The 5,901-nt window shown below is 42.8% G+C and overlaps 1 non-coding gene across 1 annotated transcript; it reads left to right on the top strand.

The window, feature by feature from the left end:
* The first annotated feature begins 4,448 nt into the window (after positions 1-4,448).
* On the top strand, positions 4,449-4,555 carry LOC148564038 (small nucleolar RNA R71). Its single transcript, XR_015884267.1, has one exon. It is a non-coding gene; the product is annotated as a small nucleolar RNA R71 (small nucleolar RNA).
* Positions 4,556-5,901: the final 1,346 nt, after the last annotated feature.

Below are 5,901 nucleotides of genomic sequence, written 5' to 3'. Positions count from 1 at the left end.
CCAATCAACTTCTTCCAGAAGCCAGCGTCTTCCATCTTATTCTTCAGTGTTTCCTTCTGCTGTTTCACCTTTCCTTCCTCTTGTTCTGTTAGCTCTTTTTGGACTTCATCATACCTGGGGATTGCAGAGTGCAGATTATGCATGTGACTAGACATATAATTCAACTTGGCTTGAGTGTTTGTGTAGAATTCCTCCCTATGTAGTTGCCGTCCTTCGTTCAGTACGCTGAACTCATTGAATGCCTTCGCCTGAGCTAGTTGTCGTTGATTGAGTTCTTGAAGGCGCTTGTCTTGTCGCTCTTGTCTTTCAGTCACTTGATTTATGGCTTGGGTAAGCTGGGAATAGTGTTCCATTTGCTGTTTTTGTCATTCTCCTTGTTGATTCATCCAATTAGAAAGGAACTCTTCTTGACGATCCATCCTTTGAGCTTGAATGTGCAGTTGTTGTTCTTGTCCCTCTATATAACTCCTTGCTAGCTCCTCAATGGCTCCATGAATGTGGTTCAGGTTTATGTTGGTTGGGTCATAATATTCTCTTTGTTGGTGTTCTTCCTGATGAGACTCTTCTTGGTGAGATCTTCCTTTTAGTTTTGGCTTTCCTATGTGAGGTCTTCTTTGTTGTTGGGCTGGTGTCACATGAGTTAGACGCTGAAACGTAATTAGCCTCCCAGGATTTAACCAATCTGGGTTGCTATCCTCGAAGACAACCCTGGCCTTCATGCACAGTCTGAGGATGGTGCTGGGGTACCAAAGCCTGGCACCCGAATCAATCTTCTCAGCTGACTCTTGAATCCCCTCAGCTATAAGTTCGTGCACATTGATATCTCCACCTTGTACTAAGCAATGTACCATAGTAGCTCAAGTGACGTTGACCTCGGAATTGTTAGCTGCTGGGAGGATAAATCTCCTCACGAGTTCAAACCATCCCTTGGCTTCAGGTCTGAGGTCTCCTCTCTTGATGAACCTGGGTCTCTTATCCGCATACCTTTCCCAGTCAGCTCCTATAACACATATGTCATTCACAATTTGTTCGAGTTCATCATTGTCAGGGCTCTTACTCACTCTTGCCTGATAACCAAGCTCATCAAAATGTGGTGATTTCAACTGAAGAGTCCTTGTTATAGCATTGAGGCTGAAGTCCACCTCTTTCCCTCTTACGTAAATTTTGAAGGTGGGGGCCTTGGTTTTGTCTTCTCTGACCACATTTGCATAGAACTCTGTGATGAGGTTTGCATTTATCTTCCCTTCCGGGTTCGTAAGCCTTTGCCAACCCCTTTGTTCAATCTTCTCTCGAATCTGTGGGCACTCATCCTCGTCAATTTGGAATGTTAACTCGGGCAATATCTTCTTGAGCTTTATCCGTTCAAATTCGAGTTCATGGAATGCAGTTTTGAATCTGCTCTCATCGAAAGGAATGCTCTCCACTGGTTCCTTCCTCTTTTGCCTCTTGGAGCTTGATGATGCCATGAGTCTGAGTTGAGGTGTGAAGAGGGTGGAAGGTACGGATAGATGAGGAATTCGGTTGGTTAGGACAAGGTGTGATGAAGGGATTTGGATGCCGAAGGTGTGTAGTGTGAGGAATGGGAATTGGAATGTGAAGGGAAGTACAGACTAGGACTCACTTATATAGGGAAGTGATGAGTGAATGAAAGGTGTGGATTGATGGGGTGGTTGTGTGATGGACGGATGGGGTTTAGCAATGGTGAGCACAAGGATCACCAACTTTATGATGGGTTGGTTCAGTTTCCAAGCTTGTTCTTCTTCCAATGTTGCATGGCAACCATTCCCAATGCAATCCCCTTGAAGACACGTGTGTAGTATCTTCCTTTTGTGTTATCCGAACCCTTCAATTGCCCCATCAATGCTTCTACAGAATAAAAGAAATGTGATTAAAAACATACTTTTAGAAATTGGCGGCAAAATTAAAAGGTTAACTATTTTTTTTAGTTATTGTTTTTAACTAACTAAGTGCTACTCATGAGTGCAAACCAACTGACTAACTCAACATCCATGTATGCAACATTGGCAACACCAAACTTAGTTTGGTGCCATGTGGTGTAAAAGATTTGTTCAAGGCCCCTAAGAGTGACATGATGTGGGTTACATTCATGTTCTCTTAGTGTGCCTTGAACACCAAACTTGTTCCTCACTATATGTTGCACACAATGATTCATTCAAGTGCATATCAAGTTGATTTGAAATTCATGAACCTTGAATTATTAACTATTTTTAAAAGCAAGTAAAACATGGGTTGCCTCCCAATAAAGCGCTTCTTTAGCATCACTAGCTTGATGTTCTGCCTCCATCAGGGTGGTTGGTAGTGCTTCAAGTCCTCCCTCCTTGCAGTAAATCTATCTCCATTGGCTTCATCAAGGATCTCCACATGTTCCAAGGAGAGAACTCTGTTGATGGTAAAAACTTTAGGTAGCTGAGATGGGATGGTGGGAAGATCGGGGGGAATGGCTGGGAAGTAAGCTGAGATTACTTTATCCCCTGGGGAGAAGTCCTCTGTAGGGATCTTCTTGTTCCTCCATCTCCTTGGTACCTTCTTCTTTGTTCCTTTTGATGTTGCCTTGCTCTTTGTGACCTCCTCTTCCAAGTAGGTTCCGTTGCTGGTCTCATATAGCTCTGGTGGTTTAGGTTCCTCCTGATTTTCTTTGAGCTATGACAGCTGCTGATTGCTTTGTTCCTCAACTAAGGGGATTCCCAGATGTACTGGTTGTGCTTCAGTACTTGTTTCTTCCTTCAGTATCTCACTGTGATCTTTGCTTGGTTCTTTGTTCTCTTGATCTGTTTCTTGTGAGGACTTGAAAACATTGAAAGTGAGTTGTTCATCATGAATCTTCAAAATTAGCTCCCCTCGCTCCACATCTAAAAGTGCTCTGGCTGTAGCTAGGAATGGTCTTCCCAATATGATTGGGTGGAGGTGACTCTCTTCCATGTCCAAGATGACAAAGTCTGTGGGCAGGAAGTATTTTCCAACCTTCACCAGCACATTTTCAACCACTCCTACTGCTTGTTTTTTATTTTTGTCAGCCAACCTGATAACTACATCTGTGGGTATTATCTCATTGATCTGCAGCCTCTTCACAAGGGATAAAGGCATTAAGTTGATGCTTGCTCCCAAATTGTAGAGTCCTTTATCAAATATTGTTTCTCCTATAGCACAGGGGATGTAGAAACTCCCTGGGTCCTTCCTCTTTGTAGGCAGCTCTGGTTGAATGAGAGCACTGCACTCTTTATTCATCACTATTGTTTGTCCTCCCTTGAGTGAGCTTTTCTTGGTCAGCAGCTCCTTCATATACTTAATGTATGAGGGCATTTGTTGGAGGGCCTTGATGAATGGTATGTTTACATGGAGAGATGCAAACATGTCAAGAAACCTTGAGTATAGTCTCTTCTCTACACAGCCATTTAGTAATTGGGGAAAGGGTGTATAGAGTCTCAGCAGCTCCTTCTGTGTCAGCTCCTTCTGTGTAATTGTGGTTTCTTGATGATTCTCCCCCTGCTTTCCTGCTGAAGTATCTTCAGGTTGTTCTAATGGGTTGTTCAGCTCTTCCTCAGTCTTCTTATTACTTATAGTAACCATCTTGCAATCTTCCCATCTGACTTTCTTTGCTTTACCTCTCGAATTTTTCTCTGTCACTTGGGAAGCTATCAGTAGGTTTGAGAATCTGCTCGGAGAGGTATCCCACTTGAAATTCCAGCCTCTTGATGGTGTCTCCCTGATTCTTGATATAGGCTCGCACCTCCTCCTTGAATACCTTATTATCTTGAATCTCTTTGCATATGCCCTCAAGTAGAGTCTCAATTCTGGAGAGTCTATCTTCAGATGATGGTGGGTTAGGATTGGAGTGATGAGAAGGGTTGTTTTGGTTTTGGTATGGATGTGGAGAGGTGTTGTTAGGGTGGTGTTGATATGATCTCTGTGTGGACTGTTGGTGACCTGCATGGTTGTTGGGGTTGTGACGTCTCTGATCTTGGCTTTGATCTTGTTGATTTTCCCACCCAAAGTTTGGGTGATTCCTCCAACCAGGGTTGTAGGTCTTGGAGTATGGATCATGGGTCTGCCTGGGTGAGTTTCCAATGTAGTTGGCTTGTTCTTGCTCATCCTTTGCCTCTATATTCACTCCCTCTTGGGTTGCTGATGAGGTGGTGATTGCTGCTACTTGGTTCCTCTCCATCTTCTTGGTGAGGTCAGCCAGCTGCTTAGTAATAAGCTTGTTTTGGGCCAGCAGTGCATCCACATTGTTTAGCTCCATCGTTCCTCTAGTGTTGCCTCTTTCAGAAGCATAGAAGTAGTCATTCTCAGCTACAGTCTCAATGACATCTATGGCTTCTTCAATGGTCTTCTTCTTGTTCAGAGATCCCCCGGATGAATGGTCTACTGCCTTCTTTGATTCATAAGAAAGGCCTTCATAGAAAATGTGTAGCTGCACCCATTCATTGAACATATCTGGTGGACACCTTCTTGTCAGGTCCTTAAACCTCTCCCATGCTTCATATAGAGTTTCACCATCTTGCTGCTTGAAGGTTTGCACCTCAGCTCTCAGCCTGTTGATCCGTTGAGGAGGATAGAATCTTGCCAAGAATTTGTTTACCACATCTTCCCAGGTTGCTAAACTCTCCTTTAGGAAGGATTCCAGCCATTTAGATGCCTTGTCCTTGAGTGAGAAAGGGAATAGAAGTAATCTATAGGTGTCAGGATGAACACCATTAGACTTCACAGTATCACATATCCTTAGGAAGGTGGTTAGATGTTGATTGGGGTCTTCTTGGACACTCCCTCCGAATGAACAATTGTTCTGAACAAGGGTGATGAGCTGTGGCTTTAGTTCAAAGTTGTTGGCATGTATGGTTGGACTTTGGATGCTACTCCCGTAATTTCCTGGGTTTGGATTGATGTACGAACCCAGAACCCTTCTCTCTTGCCCAGCCTGATGTGCTGGACCTTCTCGGCCATGGTTGTGAGCCTCTTCTTCATGATGGTTCTCCATATTCTCATCCATATCTGGTTCAAAGTACTCCTCCTCTTCCTCAGCACCAACTACTCTCTTTCCTCTTGCTTCCCTCCTTAACCTAAGGAAGGTCCTCTCAGGTTCAGAATCAAAAGAAGTTGAAGCCCCGCTTCTTCTCCCTGTCATACAACCAACAAGGCACAAGCAAGGAAATAGATGCAGAAAGTAATTTCTACAGAATACTGTTAGTGTGAGTGATGCAATATATCAAACAGTTAGTGGGTTAGTGGACTGAATTGTAAATAACTAAGAAAATGGGTAGGGGAAGGGGAAGGAAATAACTGAACAGAAAGTAAATTACTCAAATGAACTTAAATCAAACAAAAGAAAAATGCTCAATCTAGTTATCCTCCAATTTAATCAATGTTGATACAAAATCAATGCCCAGCAACGGCGCCATAAACTTGATGCACGAAAACTTGTCTCTCAACAATTTTCCTTCGGCAAGTATACCGAATTGTCGTTAAGTAAAAACTCACAATAGAGTGAAGTCAAATCCCACAGGGATTGATTGGTCAAGCAACTTTAATTGGAAGAATGTTCTAGTTGAGCTAAGCAGAATTTGGTTTGAGAGTTGCAGGAAATTAAATGGCGGGAAAGTAAATAGCAGAAAATGTAAATGCTGGAAGTAAAGAGCTGAAAATAAATGGTGGAAAGTAAATTGCAGGATTGTAAATGGGAATGGGGAAGATGCTCATAAAAGTAAATTGCAGAAATTAAAAAGAATGGGTAAGATCAGAATGGGGAATTCATTGGGTTTAGGAGATGTTGCATTCTCCGGATCAAGTTCATTTTCATCTCTTCCTCAATCAATGCGTTCATTGATCTCCTTGGCAATCTTAAGTGATCGAATTATAATTCCTTGTAATTCAATCTCTCAAATC

Source organism: Arachis ipaensis, chromosome B5 (genome assembly GCF_059453495.1).
Source record: "Arachis ipaensis isolate K30076 ecotype BB chromosome B5, ASM5945349v1, whole genome shotgun sequence".
NCBI lineage: Eukaryota > Viridiplantae > Streptophyta > Magnoliopsida > Fabales > Fabaceae > Arachis > Arachis ipaensis.
Note: the sequence above shows the minus strand (reverse complement) of the source record. Positions and strands in the feature narration are given on the sequence as shown.